Genomic DNA, 19395 nt, shown 5'->3' with positions numbered 1-19395 from the left:
CTCTTCATGAATGCTATGTATATAGACCCGGACCCTGGAAAGGGCATACAGACTCTTCCTACTTGGATGTTGGAAAAGAAATGAGTGGAGCGCTGTGTTCTTAGGGCAGAGCAACACATTACAGCAATGGAAAGCCGCAAAGGGAAACAATCTTTATTACAAGGGCACCCTGAGTTGCACTAAAATAAAATAGATTTTCACCATTTTAAACAAAATCTCACTATAGATGCATATCCTACATAACAAAGTAAAAAGTTTACCAATTGTAACTATGGTCGTGTATGACCCAGGCAATGGCTACAATCTTTGTCAACAAATAGCAGAAAGTATGTGCTATACTTAAAAACCTCAATCTTCATTCTACAGATTGCAGGGTCTACTATTTTGCAGTTATAGAGCCATATTCTATTCGTAGAGAAAAGAAGCTTGCAGGCAGCATGCAAGCTATTTATCACCTTGCCCTTGTCTATATCATGGACAAGAGACTCTACCCACCTTTGGTAGGGGTGGATAGGACTTATTTTGGAATCTGGGACCCCCTTTAATAATGGGACCCCAGATGTCCAGCCCCTTCCTGGTAAATAGGTACAGAGCGTCACTTTTGACTCCAGTGGCGGACATACGGCCGTGCAGGCCGTGCCGCCGCACAAGGGCCCCTGAAGTTCTGCTGCTTCAGGGGCCCATTAAGTATTGCAGGGTTTTTTTTTTTTTTTTTTATGTTTTTTTTTTTAACCTGGGGGGCCCAACTCCTGTCCTCCCCCCTCACCTCGCCCCCCCCCCCCCTCATGCGGCGGGAGAGCGGAAAATACAAGAAGTCTCCGGCCGGGGCGGCAGCTGCCGCTTGGTCTCCAACTTTGGAGACATATCGGAAACTAAGCAGCAGCTGCCTCTAGCGTCTGCTGCAGCCCCGGCCGGAGACTTCCTGTATTTTCTGCTCTCCCGCCGGCTGCAGCGCATACCGGGAGGGGGGCCCCGAGGTGAGTGAGGGAGGCAGTGGCGGACATACGGCCGTGCAGGCCGTGCCGCCGCACAAGGGCCCCTGAAGTTCTGCTGCTTCAGGGGCCCATTAAGTATTGCAGGGTTTTTTTTTTTTTTTTTTATGTTTTTTTTTTTTAACCTGGGGGGCCCAACTCCTGTCCTCCCCCCTCACCTCGCCCCCCCCCCCCCTCATGCGGCGGGAGAGCGGAAAATACAAGAAGTCTCCGGCCGGGGCGGCAGCTGCCGCTTGGTCTCCAACTTTGGAGACATATCGGAAACTAAGCAGCAGCTGCCTCTAGCGTCTGCTGCAGCCCCGGCCGGAGACTTCCTGTATTTTCTGCTCTCCCGCCGGCTGCAGCGCATACCGGGAGGGGGGCCCCGAGGTGAGTGAGGGAGGATAGGAGTCGGGCCCCCCACCCGGATAGCTACCCACCCGGCTACCTTACCCACCCACCCGGCTACCTACCCCGCTACCTAACCATCCACCCGGCTACCTACCCGGCTACCTAACCAGGCTACCTACCCACCCACCCGGCTACCTAGCTACCCACCCGGCTACCTAACCACCCTGCCGGCTATCTACCTGGCTACCTACCCACCCGGCTACCTAACCACCCGGCTACCTAGCTACCCACCCGGCTACCTAACCACCCTGCCGGCTATCTACTTGCTACCTACCCACCCGGCTACCTAACCACCCTGCCGGCTATCTACCTGGCTACCTACCCACCCGGCTACCTAGCTACCCACCCGGCTACCTAACCACCCTGCCGGCTACCTACCTGGCTACCTACCCACCCGGCTACCTAGCTACCCACCCGGCTACCTAACCACCCTGCCGGCTACCTACCCACCCGGCTACCTAGCTACCCACCCGGCTACCTAACCACCCAGCCGGCTATCTACCTGGCTACCTACCCACCCGGCTACCTACCCACCCGGCTACCTAGCTACCCACCCGGCTACCTAACCACCCTGCCGGCTACCTACCTGGCTACCTACCCACCCGGCTACCTAGCTACCCACCCGGCTACCTAACCACCCTGCCGGCTATCTACCTGGCTACCTACCCACCCGGCTACCTAGCTACCCACCCGGCTACCTAACCACCCTGCCGGCTATCTACCTGGCTACCTACCCACCCACCCGGCTACCTAACCACCCTGCTGGCTACCTACCCACCCGGCTACCTACCCACCCACCCGGCTACCTACCCACCCGGATACCTACCTACCCACCCGGCTACCTACCCACCCACCCGGCTACCTACCCACCCGGCTACCTACCCCGCTACCTAACCATCCACCCGGCTACCTACCCGGCTACCTAACCAGGCTACCTACCCACCCACCCGGCTACCTAGCTACCCACCCGGCTACCTAACCACCCTGCCGGCTATCTACCTGGCTACCTACCCACCCGGCTACCTAACCACCCGGCTACCTAGCTACCCACCCGGCTACCTAACCACCCTGCCGGCTATCTACCTGGCTACCTACCCACCCGGCTACCTAACCACCCTGCCGGCTATCTACCTGGCTACCTACCCACCCGGCTACCTAGCTACCCACCCGGCTACCTAACCACCCTGCCGGCTACCTACCTGGCTACCTACCCACCCGGCTACCTAGCTACCCACCCGGCTACCTAACCACCCTGCCGGCTATCTACCTGGCTACCTACCCACCCGGCTACCTAGCTACCCACCCGGCTACCTAACCACCCTGCCGGCTATCTACCTGGCTACCTACCCACCCGGCTACCTACCCACCCGGCTACCTAACCACCCTGCCGGCTACCTACCTGGCTACCTACCCACCCGGCTACCTAGCTACCCACCCGGCTACCTAACCACCCTGCCGGCTATCTACCTGGCTACCTACCCACCCGGCTACCTAGCTACCCACCCGGCTACCTAACCACCCTGCCGGCTATCTACCTGGCTACCTACCCACCCACCCGGCTACCTAACCACCCTGCTGGCTACCTACCCACCCGGCTACCTACCCACCCACCCGGCTACCTACCCACCCGGATACCTACCTACCCACCCGGCTACCTACCCACCCACCCGGCTACCTACCCACCCGGCTACCTACCCCGCTACCTAACCATCCACCCGGCTACCTACCCGGCTACCTAACCAGGCTACCTACCCACCCACCCGGCTACCTAGCTACCCACCCGGCTACCTAACCACCCTGCCGGCTATCTACCTGGCTACCTACCCACCCGGCTACCTAACCACCCTGCCGGCTATCTACCTGGCTACCCACCCACCCGGCTACCTACCCACCCACCCGGCTACCTACCCACCCGGATACCTACCTACCCACCCGGCTACCTACCCACCCGGCTACCTAACCACCCACCCGGCTACCTACACACCCACCCGGCTACCTACCTACCCACCAGGCTACCTACCTACCTACCCACCCGGCTACCTACCAACCCACCAGGCTACCTACCCACCCACCCAGCTACCTAACCACCCACCTACCCACCCACCAGGCTACCTACCCACCCGCCTACCCAGCCACCCACCAGGCTACCCAGCCACCCACCAGGCTACTTACCCACCCGGCTAAGGGCTACCTACCTACCCACCCGGCTGCCTACCTACCCACCAGGCTACCTATCCACCCAACCACCCATGGGAGCTGCGCGCCGGATGGAGGCTGGGACAGGAGGTCTGCTGCTGCAGGTGAGTAAATGGTTTTTTTTTATTATTTATTTTAGCAGGTGTATGTTCTGGGCAGGTCTGCCACATGATTGCGTGTATGTTCTGGGCAGGTCTGCCACATGATTGCGTGTATGTTCTGGGCAGGTCTGCCACATGATTGCATGTATGTTCTGGGCAAATTTGCTACATGATTGCATGTGTTTTCTGGGCAAATCTGCCGACATGATTGCACGTATTTTCTGGGCATATCTGCCGACATGATTGCAGGTATTTTCTGGGCATATCTGCCGACATGATTGCAGGTATTTTCTGGGCATATCTGCCGACATGATTGCAGGTATTTTCTGGGCATATCTGCCGACATGATTGCACGTATTTTCTGGGCATATCTGCCGACATGATTGCACGTATTTTCTGGGCATATCTGCCGACATGATTGCACGTATTTTCTGGGCATATCTGCCGACATGATTGCACGTATTTTCTGGGCATATCTGCCGACATCATTGCACGTATTTTCTGGGCATATCTGCCGACATCATTGCACGTATTTTCTGGGCATATCTGCCGACATCATTGCACGTATTTTCTGGGCATATCTGCCGACATCATTGCACGTATTTTCTGGGCATATCTGCCGACATGATTGAATGTATTTTCTGGGCATATCTGCCGACATGATTGAATGTATTTTCTGGGCAAATCTGCTCACATTATGTGTATTTTCTTGAGAAAACCTGCACAATTATGTGAATTTTCTGGGGAAAGGGTCACCAAAACTTGGGCCCACTGTCTTTGCGTTGCACTTTTCAAGGGAACCTGAGGTGAGAATAATATTGAGGCTGCCATATTTCTCTCCTTTTAAGCAATACCAGTTGCCTGGTTGCCGTTCTGGTCCTCTGCCTCTTATTCTTTCAACCATAGACCCTGAACAAGCATGCAGCAGGTCAGGGGTTTCTGACAATATTGTCAGAACTGAGAAGATTAAGCTGCATGCTTGTTGCTGGTGTAATTCAGTTTATTACTGCAGCCAAATAGATCAGCAGGGCCGCCAGGCAACTAGTATTGTTTAAAAGGAAATAAATATGGCAGCCTCCATATCACTCTCACCCCGGGATCACTTTAAATTACAGTTAGCTCCGCCCTTATCCGGTCATTGCCACGCCCATTTTTTGCCGCGGCGCTACGCGCCGCAGGTTCTATCCACGCCCATTTTTTGCCGCGGCGCGCTTCGCGCGACGCAGGTTATAGCTGCACCCATTTTTGGACGCGGCGCGCAGGTCAGGGGGCCCACAATTGATATTTTGCACAGGGGCCCACTGCTGCCTGTGTCCGCCACTGTTTGACTCTATACCTATTTAGTGAAAAAAGTACACAAACTAAATGGGGGGGAGGGGGGGGATCCTGTATTTTTCTGTTTTTTTCATCTGCCTCATCTTATTTCACTTCTTTCTTCTCCCTTCCAATTTTTTTTTTAAACATATCATGGTTATTGAATTTACAAAAAATACAGTACCTTATACGCAGCATTGAGAGCAGGATGGCATAAATAGAGCACCATATGTTAAATCTACATTATGTGCCACAGGCGTAAACTTGAAAACGAATTTAAAGGCACTCCATTTAAAAAGAGCATTAGAAAGAGCATTATCAAACTCGGCATGTCATCCACAGAATAGTACTACATATTCTGAATTTTATCTACATAGGAAAGGAAAAAAACAGTCAGTGCATATAATACCTGAAACACTTGTTCAAGTTCTCTCTTCTACTTTTAAATCTTGATTGAAAACTATAAGACTACAGCTGCTGATGGTCGCCACCCGCCACTCCGTCAGTCCCCCGGGGCTATCGCTACTTCTCCACTGCAGTGCTGCCAAAGATCCACTCCCGCTCGCTACTTATTGGCACTTGTCACTCTGTAATACTGTAAACCCCGAACAAACATCCTAGAAGCTCCGACTGGGGCTCCCCATAGGTCCACATTCTGGACCAATAAGAATCGTCCCTGAGGAGGATTTTCATTAGTTAATTTAATAGACTAATAAAACTACTCCTTAGGGATAATGCCCTTTGGTCTAAACTGTGGACCAATGGGAACTTCAAAGATGCTTTGCTGAAGCTCACAGTATTACAGAGTGATGGAGTTCCAGCCAGGGGCAAATGATGTCTGTGATGGTGCTGCAGAGACAGTGGCAGGACGCGGGGTGCACAGCTGAAGCCAGGGAATTCAGCTCTGCCTAAGAAGATGGTGGAACCGGCAAACTGTCAGCGGACAGCAACAGTAGTCCGTGGGGAGTTCTGTAGATTTCCTTAGGGCCTGAGCCCACTAACGCAGTTGTGCGCAGTTGTGTCCGCTTTTCAGAAACACATCAATGTTGCAGATGCTAAAAAGCGGACACAGCTGCGTACAACTGCGCTCAACTGCATTAGTGGGCTCAGGCCCTTAGACAAGGAGGTTTCCAGATACTAGGTTACTGCAGCAGAAAACATGCGTTAGGGACTTAACACTCATGTCTGACGGGAGGCAGGATGTATTAAGACGTGATTGTTTACCCCATTTGGTTGGAGAAAGTCTTGTAAGTTCTTGTAAAGATGGTGGTAAAGCAAAAATATGGGAATGATATAATGACATCAACGTTTCATTAATATTATCAACATTTCATTTAATCTCACAGGCTTCCAAACAAAACAAAAGTATCTCATGGAATCAAAGGTCTTAAATGTACCTGAGATCAAATTGACTTCAGCCCCCTTTAGGCTGTTGGCTCCCTTACCGTCCTCCCGGGCCGCTCTGATAATCCACTGGTTGGTCTGGTCTCTCCCTCCAGTTGGCTCAATCGTGCTGTACTGCATATGTGTGGCACCCCCGTAGTGCTCTTGTCGACTAACCAATTTGTCCATATAATTTTGCGTGACACTTTTTTTTTCATGATATTGAGCGACATCATTGAATGGAAATATGATAAACAATGTGTCAGGACGCACGGTACCCACACCGACCATACGATCAAGTAGTGGAGGATCATTCCGATCCTTATTGACTTTCGTAGGATTTGCCACAAATATGTAAACGATCGTTTACATGATTGTTCATTTGTCGGCAGAGATCCCCGATACGTGTCCGAGATCTGCCGGATGGGTACTCAGCTTTAGACTTTTTGACCATGAGTCCTCTCTATAGCCAGGAATGTTGCACTCGATTCTCAGCTGACATGGCACCTGTCGTAGCTTAATTGGGTCGCAGTGTCAGGGATACACCTGCCCGTCCTTGCATGTGCAACTTGGACGCAATGGACTCTTTATGGACAGTATGGCATGTACTCTTATGCAAATGACCAGAACAGCGATTGCCCATGAGTTATTATGCACATGTGCTTATTATGCACTAAGTTCGCAGGAGTGAACCACATTTAGCAGCATCCATGGCAGACAACTGTAGATAATTAAAGGGAAGTAAACATTCTGAATTGCCTACTTGGTTGGTCAGTGAAAGAATCATCATAGAACAGCCCAGAGGCCAGAACAGGCTGAAATCAGATTAGACATTAGACAAGCTGGAGTTGGTATCAACAAACAGTTCCTGGAAATTTTGACATTTCAGCTGTATTGGTACTAATCAGCAATAACATTGTCATTGCTTATTCCATCAAAGTCATACATACAGCCTTCTCTTCATTTCACCATTTTTCATTTGATTGATCAAAGGATAAATTAATTGCCAGACAGATAAACTAGATATTTTTTTTTCTTATAATGAACCAAAAGTGGGGAAGAAAGAGTTACTAAGGCGTTAATAAGTTACTAGCGAGGGTGGATGGTTTAAGCAATGGATTAATAGGGGCTTATAAGAGCTTATGGAAGCTAGGTAGAGCTTACTTAGGATGGGCGCAAGTGAAACAATGGATTAATGGGATAGGCAGGGTTAACAGTTTAATACAGTACAAAAAAAACACTTCTATATTTCTAGTTCACACCATCAGCTGCTCCTTTCACCTCATTTCACACTCTGACAGGGATCTGAGGTTAAAGGAACACTGTAGGGGGCCGGAGGAAAATGAGTTGAACTTACCCGGGGCTTCTAATGGTCCCCCGCAGTCATCCTGTGCCAGAGCAGCCACTCACCGATGCTCCGGCCCCGCCTCCGGTTCACTTCTGGAATTACCGACTTTAAAGTCGGAAAACCACCGCGCCTGCGTTGCAGTGTCCTCGCTCCTGCTGATGTCACCAGGAGCGTACTGCAGAAGCACAGACCATACTGGGCTTGTGCTATACACTCCTGGTGACATCAGCAGGAGCGAGGACACGGCAACACAGGCGCGGTGGTTTTCAGACTTTAAAGTCTGAAATTCCAGAAGTGAACCGGAGGCGGGGCCAGAGCATCGGTAAGCGGCTGCGCGGGCACAGGATGTCTGCGGGGGACCATTAGAAGCCACGGGTAAATTCAACTCATTTTCCCCCGACCCCCCTACAGTATTCCTTTAAGGGAGGTAACCACTTAAGGACCAGGGAATTTTGCTGTGATCTGTGCTGCGTGGGCTCTCCAGCCCACAGCACAGATCACTTTGCAGCCAGGGCGACCACACTTCCCCCCCTTTTTTCCCCACTAGGGGGATGTGCTGCTGGGGGGGTCTGATCGCCACCGGCTATCTGCGTTTTGTGGGGGGGGGGGCAGCGCCGTATGATGTAAACAGCGGGGATTTCTTCCCCGCTTGTTTACATTTCGCATGCGAGCCGCGATCGGCAGCTCTCAGTCTGTTCACGGAGACACTCTCCGTGAACTGACATGGAAAGGCCGCTCGTACGAGCGGCCATTTCCATGTAATACCACTTATGACCTGCCAACGCCTGACGGCGTTAAGCGGTCGTTAAGTGGTTTTAAGAGGATCTGTAGTGAAAATAACATGCTTATTTTATACAATATTCATTTATAGATTATTTAGTCATTTAGTCAGTGTTTGCCCATTGCAAAATCTTTCCTCTCCCCTGGTTTACATTCTGAAATGTATCATTGGTGGCGATATCTTTGATCCTGCCATGTGATCTATACGCCAGGTGATCTGTACAGAGAGTTCTTTGCACGGAGGGAGATACTGCTTGCTTAGCAGTTGGAAAAGCCGTTATTTCCCACAATGCAATGAGGTTCACAGACAGCAAATTGTCATGACCATGGCCATGACATCACACTGTGAGTGGGGTTTCACTACAGTATCAGCCATACAGAACCCCCGATGATCTATTTAAGAAAAGGTAAAGATTTCTGGGGTATCAGCTACTGATTGGAATGAAGTTTAATCCTTGGTTAAAAAAACTTTCACTGAATGATTTCTGCAGTTAGTTATAGCAGCAATAATTCATTCTCCAGGCCATCTGACACATGTTCACATAAGCCAATCACTGCAGAGGAGTGTACACGAACGTGCAAGTGCATGAACAATGCAAGACCTGAATTTACAGACACCGTGGAAATGACTTGAGCATCCTTAGGTAGGTTTGGTAGGTTAGACTCATTAACCAGGTGACAGGAAGCAGGAAAAAACTTTGGATGCAGTGCCCAATCATGCTACTCATAGGCAATTACAATTACTTGCAGGGCCAGATTTACACTTCAAGAGCTTGTAGGCTCAGAGATTCTAGTGCCCTCAACTTCGCCCCTCAACACAGGCCACACCCCCAATACTATCCCTTATTTTCTTATATCACATAAAGAGATGTAAATGAACATAGCAGTGGTGTAATTTAAAGAGTGGGCCTGCCCATCAAAATCTTGGATAAGCCCCCCTCTACTTTAATAATAAAAAAAAAATATAATAATTATATACTGTATTTGTACCTTACAAAACAGGCTACACATGATTGGGGGATGACACACAAGTCACCAACTTACATTGCCTCAAGCCCACCCCCTACCAAGATGAGAATAGCAGGCGGCAAATGGCATGTGTGGCCACAGTGCACAGCTAATCTGTGCTGCAGTTGGTGCGGTGCAGAGACAGAGGGAGGAGGATGCAATACCCATACCGCCCACCATGCTACTCTCACTTTCACAGGAGGCACTGATTAAGCCTCGGATCTCCACCCCTGACTAGATGCCTGTGGCTGCGGACTGCAACTGGGTGGTGAGTGACATTGCCCTCCGTCTCTGCTGAGAGAGGGGACATTTGGAAGAGGGAAAGGAGGTGCCTCTGCTACATAAGGCACCTGTAGGCATGCGCCCACAGTGCCTAATGATAAATCCGGCCCTGATTACTTGACAATGCAAAATGAACGACTGCACTTGAATTTGCAATTTATTTTGTCTTGAATTCATGCAGATTTACAATGTAGTGGGTTGTTCCACTTTAACCTCCCTGGCGGTAAGCCCGTGCTGAGCATGGGCTATGCCGCCGGAAGGCACCGCTCAGGCCCCGCTGGGCCGATTTGCATAAATTTTTTTTTTGCTACACGCAGCTAGCACTTTGCTAGCTGCGTGTGCAATCCGATCGCTGCCGCTACCCACCGATCCGCCGCCATCCGTCGCGCCGTAGCCGCCCCCCCCCCCCCCCCAGACCCCGTGCGCTGCCTGGCCAATCAGCGCCAGGCAGCGCTGTGGGGTGGATCGGAGTCCACTTTGATGTCACGACGTCGGTGACGTCATCCCGCCTGTCGCCATGGCGACGCAGGAAGCCATCCAGGAGATCCCGTTCTTTGAGGGGCTGGGGGGATGCTGCTGAGCGGCTATCATGTGGCTATCATGTAGCGAGACCTTGTCTCGCTACATGAAATTTTTTTTTTTTTTAAACGGCTTTGCTGCCCCCTGGCGAATTAACCACTTAACGACCGCCCCCAGCCGATGGGCGGCAGCAAAGACCGGGCCCAAACGACCGCAATACGCCCATCGGCGGGGGTGGCTGCGGGAGTGGCTGTGCGGCGATCGCGTCATTCGTGACGCGATCAGCCGCCGGGGACTGGCTCCGCCCACCGTTCGTTGTAACCCGCCGGCCGTTCGGAAGCGCCGGCGGGTTACTAGCACCCGGATCGCCGCATGTAACAAGTATAATAGGCTTTGTAATGTATACAAAGCCTATTATACTGGCTGCCTCCTGCCCTGGTGGTCCCAGTGTCCGAGGGACCACCAGGGCAGGCTGCAGCCACCCTAGTCTGCACCCAAGCACACTGATTTCCCCCTCCCCTGCCCCCTGATCGCCCACAGCACCCCTCAGACCCCCCCCTGCCCACCCCCCAGACCACTGTTTGCACCCAGTCACCCCCCTAATCACCCATCAATCACTCCCTGTCACTATCTGTCAACGCTATTTTATTTTTAAGTCCCTAATCTGCCCCCTACTCCCTCCTGATCACCCCCCCCCCCCCCACCCCTCCGATTCTCTTCAGACCCCCCCCCCAGACCTCCCCCCCCCGTGTACTGTATGCATCTATCCCCCCTGATCACCTGTCAATCACCTGTCAATCACCCGTCAATCACCCGTCAATCACCCCCTGTCACTGCCACCCATCAATCAGCCCCTAACCTGCCCCTTGCGGGCAATCTGATCACCCACCCACACCAATAGATCGCCCGCAGATCCGACATCAGATCACCTCCCAAATCCATTGTTTACATCTCTTATCTCCTCTAAACACCCACTAATTACCCATCAATCACCCCCTATCACCACCTGTCACTGTTACCCATCAGATTAGACCCTAATCTGCCCCTTGCGGGCACCCAATCACCCGCCCACACGCTCAGATTGCCCTCAGACCCCCCCCCTTATCAATTCGCCAGGGCATTATTTACATCTGTCCTTCCCTGTAATAACCCACTGATCACCTGTCAATCACCCATCAATCACCCCCTGTCACTGCCACCCATCAATCACCCCCTGTCACTGCCACCCATCAAACAGCCCCTAACCTGCCCCTTGCGGGCAATCTGATCACCCACCCACACCAATAGATCGCCCGCAGATCCGACATCAGATCACCTCCCAAATCCATTGTTTACATCTCTTATCTCCTCTAAACACCCACTAATTACCCATCAATCACCCCCTATCACCACCTGTCACTGTTACCCATCAGATTAGACCCTAATCTGCCCCTTGCGGGCACCCAATCACCCGCCCACACGCTCAGATTGCCCTCAGACCCCCCCTTATCAATTCGCCCGTGCAATATTTACATCTGTTATTCCCTGTAATAACCCACTGATCACCTGTCAATCACCCATCAATCACCCCCTGTCACTGCCACCCATCAATCACCCCCTGTCACTGCCACCCATCAAACAGCCCCTAACCTGCCCCTTGCGGGCAATCTGATCACCCACCCACACCAATAGATCGCCCGCAGATCTTCTCTCCTCTAAACACCCACTAATTACCCATCAATCACCCCCTATCACCACCTGTCACTGTTACCTATCAGATTAGACCCTAATCTGCCCCTTGCGGGCACCCAATCACCCGCCCACACCTCAGAACGCCCTCAGACCCCAGCCCTGATCACCTCGCCAGTGCATTGCTTGCATCTATTTCCCCCCTCTAATCACACCTTGAGACACCCATCAATCACCTCCTGTCACCCCCTAGCACACCTACCCATCAGATCAGGCCCTAATTTGCCCCGTGTGGGCTCCTGATCACTCGGCCAAACCCTCAGATCCCCCTCAGACCCCCTTCCGATCACGTCCCCAGTGCATTGATTGCATCTATTTTCCCCTCTAACCGCCCCCTGAGACACCCATCAATCACCTCCTGTCACCCCCCTAGCACTCCTATCCATCAGATCAGGCCCAATACATCCTGTCATCTAAGAGGCCACCCTGCTTATGACCGCTTCCACAAAATTTGCCCCCTCATAGACCACCTGTCATCAAAATTTGCAGATGCTTATACCCCTGAACAGTCATTTTGAGAAATTTGGTTTCCAGACTACTCACAGTTTTGGGCCCGTAAAATGCCAGGGCAGTATAGGAACCCCACAAGTGACCCCATTTTAGAAAGAAGACACCCCAAGGTATTCTGTTAGGTGTATGATGAGTTCATAGAATATTTTATTTTTTGTCAAAAGTTAGAGGAAATTGGATTTTTATTGTTTTTTTCACAAAGTGTCATTTTTCACTAACTTGTGACAAAAAATAAAATCTTCTATGAACTCACCATACCCCTAACAGAATACCTTGGGGTGTCTTCTTTCTAAAATGGGGTCACTTGTGGGGTTCCTATACTGCCCTGGCATTTTAGGGCCCCTAAACCGTGAGGAGTAGTCTAGAATCCAAATGCCTCAAAATGACCTGTGAATAGGACGTTAGGCCCCTTAGCGCACCTAGGTTGCAAAAAAGTGTCACACATGTGGTATCGCCGTACTCAGAAGAAGTAGTATAATGTGTTTTGCGGTGTATTTTTATACATACCCATGCTGGGTGGGAGAAATCTCTCTGTAAATGGAAAATTGTGTGTAAAAAAAATCAAATAATTGTCATTTACAGAGATATTTCTCCCACTCAGCATCTGTATGTGTAAAAATACACCCCAAAACACATTATACTACTTCTCCTGAGTACGGCGGTACCACATGTGTGGCACTTTTTTGCACCCTAAGTGCGCTAAGGGGCCCAAAGTCCAATGAGTACCTTTAGGATTTCACAGGTCATTTTGCGACATTTGGTTTCAAGACTACTCCTCACGGTTTAGGGCCCCTAAAATGCCAGGGCAGTATAGGAACCCCACAAATGACCCCATTTTAGAAAGAAGACACCCCAAGGTATTCCGTTAGGAGTATGGTGAGTTCATAGAAGATTTTATTTTTTGTCACAAGTTAGCGGAAAATGACACTTTGTGAAAAAAAACAATTAACATCAATTTCCGCTAACTTGTGACAAAAAAAAAAAATCTTCTATGAACTCACCATACTCCTAATGGAATACCTTGGGGTGTCTTCTTTCTAAAATGGGGTAATTTGTGGGGTTCCTATACTGTCCTGGCATTTTAGGGGCCCTAAACCGTGAGGAGTAGTCTTGAAACGAAATTTCTCAAAATGACCTGTGAAATCCTAAAGGTACTCATTGGACTTTGGGCCCCTTAGCGCAGTTAGGGTGCAAAAAAGTGCCACACATGTGGTATCGCCGTACTCAGGAGAAGTAGTATGTGTTTTGGGGTGTATTTTTCCACATACCCATGCTGAGTGGGAGAAATATCTCTATAAATAGACAATTGTGTGTAAAAAAAATAAAAAAATTGTCATTTACGGAGATATTTCTCCCACCCAGCATGGGTATGTGTAAAAATACACCCCAAAACACATTATACTACTTTTCCTGAGTACGGCAATACCACATGTGTGGCACTTTTTTGCAGCCTAACTGCGCTAAGGGGCCCAAAGTCCAATTAGCATCTTTAGGCTTTACAGGGGTGCTTACAATTAGGCACCCCCCAAAATGCCAGGACAGTGAACACACCCCACAAATGACCCCATTTTGGAAAGTAGACACTTCAAGGTATTCAGAGAGGAGCATAGTGAGTCCGTGGCAGATTTCATTTTTTTTTTCCCGCAAGTTAGAAGAAATGGAAACTTTTTTTTTTTGTTGTTGTTGTCACAAAGTGTCATTTTTTGCTAACTTGTGACAAAAAATAAAATCTTCTATGAACTCACCATGCCTCTCACTGAATACTTTGGGATGTCTTCTTTCCAAAATGGGGTCATTTGGGGGATATTTGTACTATCCTGGAATTTTAGCCCCTCATGAAACCTGACAGGTGCGCAGAAAAGTCAGAGATGCTTGAAAATGGGAAAATTCACTTTTGGCACCATAGTTTGTAAACGCTATAACTTTTACCCAATCCAATAAATATACACTGAATGGTTTTTTTTTTATCAAAGACATGTAGCAGAATAACTTTCGCGCTCAAATGTATAGGAAATTTTACTTTATTTGAAAAATGTCAGCACAGAAAGTTAAAAAAGTCATTTTTTTGACAAAATTCATGTCTTTTTTGATGAATATAATAAAAAGTAAAACTCGCAGCAGCAATCAAATAGCATCAAAAGAAAGCTGTATTAGTGACAAGAAAAGGAGGTAAAATTCATTTAGGTGGTAGGTTGTATGACCGAGCATTAAACCGTGAAAGCTGCAGTGGTCTGAATGGAGAAAAAGGCTCTGGTCCTTAAAGTGAACCAGAGACGAAGCACCCTTGTGTATTTTACCATAGAAATCAGTGGGAACATTAGAGAAAACATTTACCATGCTCTCTGTTCCATCCTCACTGCTAAAAGTGTCTGTTATCTAGCTGAGATAAGAATCCCGGACTGAGCATTGAGTCTGGCTTTGCTATAATGACTCAGCTATAATGATTCCTGAGCAAAGCCAGCAGGGGGCAGGCTTGGACTTGAAGACAGCAAAGAACACAGTCTCAGCTATAATTATTCTGTAGCAAAGCCAGACCGACTGCTTAGTCGGGATTCTTATCTTAGAGGTGATAACAGGCAAATTAAACAGAGAACAATGTAACAAAGAGCAGATTAGGTGTTTACTGTCATGTTCCCACTGATTTATAAGGTAAAATACATGAGGTTGCTTCATCTCTGGTTCTCTTTAAAGGGATACTGTAGGGGGGTCGGGGGAAAATGAGCTGAACTTACCCGGGGCTTCTAATGGTCCCCCGCAGACATCCTGTGCCCGCGCAGCTGCTCACCGATGCTCCGGCCCCGCCTCCGGTTCACTTCTGGAATTTCTGACTTTAAAGTCAGAAAACCACTGCGCCTGCGTTGCCGTGTCCTCGATCCCGCTGATGTCATCAAGAGCGCACAGCGCAGGCCCAGTATGGTCTGTGTCTGCGCAGTACACTCCTGGTGACATCAGCGGGAGCAAGGACACGGCAACGCAGGCGCAGTGGTTTTTTTACTTTAAAGTCAGAAATTCCAGAAGTGAACCGGAGGCGGGGCCGGAGCATTGGGGAGTGGCTGCGCCAACACAGGATGTCTGCGTGGGATCATTAGAAGCCCCGGGTAAGTTCAGCTCATTTTCCCCCGACCCTCCTACAGTATCCCTTTAAGGGGCGAAAAGACTGTGGTCCTGAAGTGGTTAATAAACCGCCAGGAGGGTTAAGGTGAAAATTAATGTCAATAGACAAAAACATTTGCAAAATGACAGGTTCAGTGTGCATAACTCAATAACATGCAAGTTTAGTAGTTTGACAATGAACATGGATCATACCTCCCACATTGTAAGATATCGGGGACACCACAAAGCACTTTATGTCAAAGGCGGGACCTCTGATATGTACCAGCAAAGGCATTCCACAATCAAAGGAATAGAACATTTAAAGCGGACCTGAACTCAGAACTTCCTCTCTGCTCTAAAAGATAAGCAACAGCATAATAACCTTTAAAAAAACATTTACTTGTTACAGCTGATACAAATCCTGCAATAAATCTTCAGTGTGTCTACTTCCTGCTTGTATGGAAGCAGACATAGGGTTTACATGCTGTGTTTACAAATCAGCTGTTCTGCGGAGGCAGCCAACTTACACAGCTGAGAGGTCAAATTACACTTGTAATTAGTTACATATGAGGGGAATTAGACAGTGTACGCTCCCTAAATACATACAGGGTGCATTTCTCTATGTTTTCTGTCCTATGCAAGAGTTCAGGTCCACTTTAATATGCTCATCATACCAAACACAAAGGATCCCAGGCAGTGGATGTAAAGCTATGTACACACGCTAGATCAAACTAGGCTGAGATGGTCAATAAAGATAGTGTGTACAGAAGCCCTGCAATGTCGCCTAAAGGTCTAGCATGCCGGATCTGTATCAACATCCAAACACATTGTTCAGCCACTCACTCGCCCGCTCTGTCATGTTGTCTCCTCCTCACCCCATAGCAACAGAATGCATTACTAGCCTGGAGGCTAGTGATGAATCTGTGCAGCCTTGTCCCCGAACTGTCACCTGTGGGGTTTAGTCTTGAACCCTGCCTGGTTACAGTCCTCGTACGTGTGTACAAAGCTTAAAGGTTGCTGTTTTATTCATATGAAGAGTGTGACATAGATGTGCTCTGGACAGTGGGTGAAAGAAACATAAGACAGTTTGGTGTGTTTCCATGGTTACAGCAAACCTGAAGCGAAAATAAGCATATGAGATAATGAATTGTATGTGCAGAATAGCTAAGAAATAGAACATTAGTAGCAGAGAAAAGAGTTCCACATTGTTGTCCAGTCCATAAAGAGTTAAAAAAAACAACCTTCACTTGTTATCTATGAAAAAAGAGCTTCTCTGGGCTATTCGACCCAACTTGGTCAAATACAGTCCTGTTTTCTGAAGCACTTAAAGGACATCCGAGGTGAAAATAAACTGATGAGAAAATCAATTGTATCTATCCTCCTTCTCCTAAAAAATTACTTTTTTTTCGATATCTCAGTTTTATTTTATATTTAAATCTAGTTTTTAAGTTTTTACTGTTTCATTGTCTCTGCTCAATGACACATTCATTGAAGTATGTCAGAGCTCAAATCTAGGAATTATTGACCCTTTTTACCTCTTTCCTGCTCCAGGAAGCCATTCACTGACAGGAAAGCATTTTATGGCTGTAATTACTCAGTGGGGGTTATGCTATAATCTGACTCAGTCCGACCCAGATAGAAACTGACACTTGCATACCTGATGTTTAACTCTTTCAGGCAGAGAAAGAAAAAAACGGAACACAGCCTAATTATTTGTGTGCTTGGCACTGTACATACACATGTCTATCTCATTATGTCACATGTCACTTTGGTTGTCCTTTAAACAGCCAAGAAACAGTGAGAGACAGCTTGAGATTAATTAATTAATTGCAGGAAAGTTCTAAGGGTCATTAACTCTGCTCTGTTTTATAGCTTCAAAGACAGATTGTGGTTTTAAAACTGCAAATGTGATTGAATGATGCAATGTTATAAAAAATGCTGTAACTGAAAATAAAAATATGACACTCTTTTCTTTGCTACTAATGTTCTATTTATTATCCGTACGACACATACAATTCATTATATCACATTGGGGGTTTTTTTGCTTCAGTTTTGCTTTATTGGCCTAAAAGTTACATAGTTATTTGGGTTGAAAAAAGACATACGTCCATTGAGTTCAACCAGAAAATAAAGTACACCAGCCTGCTCCCTCACATATCCCTGTTGATCCAGAGGAAGGAAAAAAAAACCTTACAAGGCATGGTCTAATTAACCCCAAAAGGGCTCGTACTGCGCCTGCACAGTAAGCTCACGGAGACGCGAGCGGGAGTGAGCAAGCGTGCGGCCACGGCCGTGCAGCCCCAGTCTCGCTGAAAGGAATAATTAGACCGGGACCGGCGGCGAGGGACAGACGATCATAGGATGACAGCGCGGGACATGACAGCAACAGGGGCTGATAGAAGCCATGGGTGTCTGTTTTTGTGTTTTTAACTCCACAGAACTCCTTTAAGTTTACAGGTCCATGATTTCCCAGATCTGATTTGTTTGATTTGTTGCCCTTCTTAAATAATGGGTAAAAGGTGGGCTGTACACCACTCTACTGGGACTCTGCCAGTTGAAAGAGAGTCACAAAATATAAGATAAAGGGGTTTATTGAAAACTTAACTTAATTCCTTTAGGACCCGAGGATGTATGCCATCCAGGCCAGGTGCATTGTCTATTTTTAATTTATGTAGTCTTGCCATCACTTCTTCCTGCGTTTTTAGTATTTAATATTACAATTGGAAGATTGAGACTCTTCTGCATCTGTAATTTGCAACAGTGAGACCTTGTGAAGACAGAAGCAAAGAAAGCATTTAATAACTTTGCCTTACCTTGGTCATCCACCATTGAGTTCCCGCCCTCATCCTTTAGGAGTCCAATACAGTCAGTTTTTTAGAGTTGATGTACTTATAAAACTTATTTGGGTTAGATTTCATATCCCTAGTGATTTGATTTTCAGCTTCAGGCCTCTTTCACAGTGCAACGTAAAAGTCGCACGTTAGAAAATGTTTCAAGGCAGGCTAATGCACAGCAATACTAAGTATGTGCAACATTCACAGTGCACGTTGCGTTTGTGTGTAACGTGTATCGTTATTAGAAAGTGCTGCATGCTGTGCGTTTAGCAATGAATCCTCTGCTTTATGTGTGTTGCACATGCTCAGTAATGTTTTTTTGTAAAAAAACAAAATGTACGTTTTCGGTCCATCACTGTGCGACGAAAACGGCGCACCAAGAGACGCATAAAGAAAATGTCAAAGTTAAAGTCTTTATGCGTTGCGTTAGGGCCGCGTTGTGCGACCTTAACCCATTCAGGTTCCGTCGTTTTCACGTGAGAAATGTTCACCTCCCATTCATTAGCCTATAACTTTATCACTACTTATCACAATGCACTGATCTATATCTTGTTTTTTCCGCCACCAATTAGGCTTTCTTTGGGGGTACATTTTGCTAAGAGCCACTTTACTGTAAATGCATTTTAACAGGAAGAATAAGAAAAAAATGGAAAAATTCATTATTTCTCAGTTTTCAGCCATTATAGTTTTAAAATAATACATGCCTCCATAATTAAAACTCGCGTATTGTATTTGTCCATATGTCCCGGTTATTACACCGTTTTGCATCTATCACTATTTACAAGTTTAAAATAAAAAAAATATAGAAATATTTCATCTTTACATTGATATTTAAAAAGTTTAGACCCTTAGGTAAATATTTACATGTTTTTTTTTTTTTTTATTGTAATGGTTTTTTTTTTTTATACTAAACATTT

Source organism: Hyperolius riggenbachi, chromosome 12, assembly GCF_040937935.1.
Source record: "Hyperolius riggenbachi isolate aHypRig1 chromosome 12, aHypRig1.pri, whole genome shotgun sequence".
Classification (NCBI taxonomy): Eukaryota; Metazoa; Chordata; class Amphibia; order Anura; family Hyperoliidae; genus Hyperolius; species Hyperolius riggenbachi.
Note: the sequence above shows the minus strand (reverse complement) of the source record.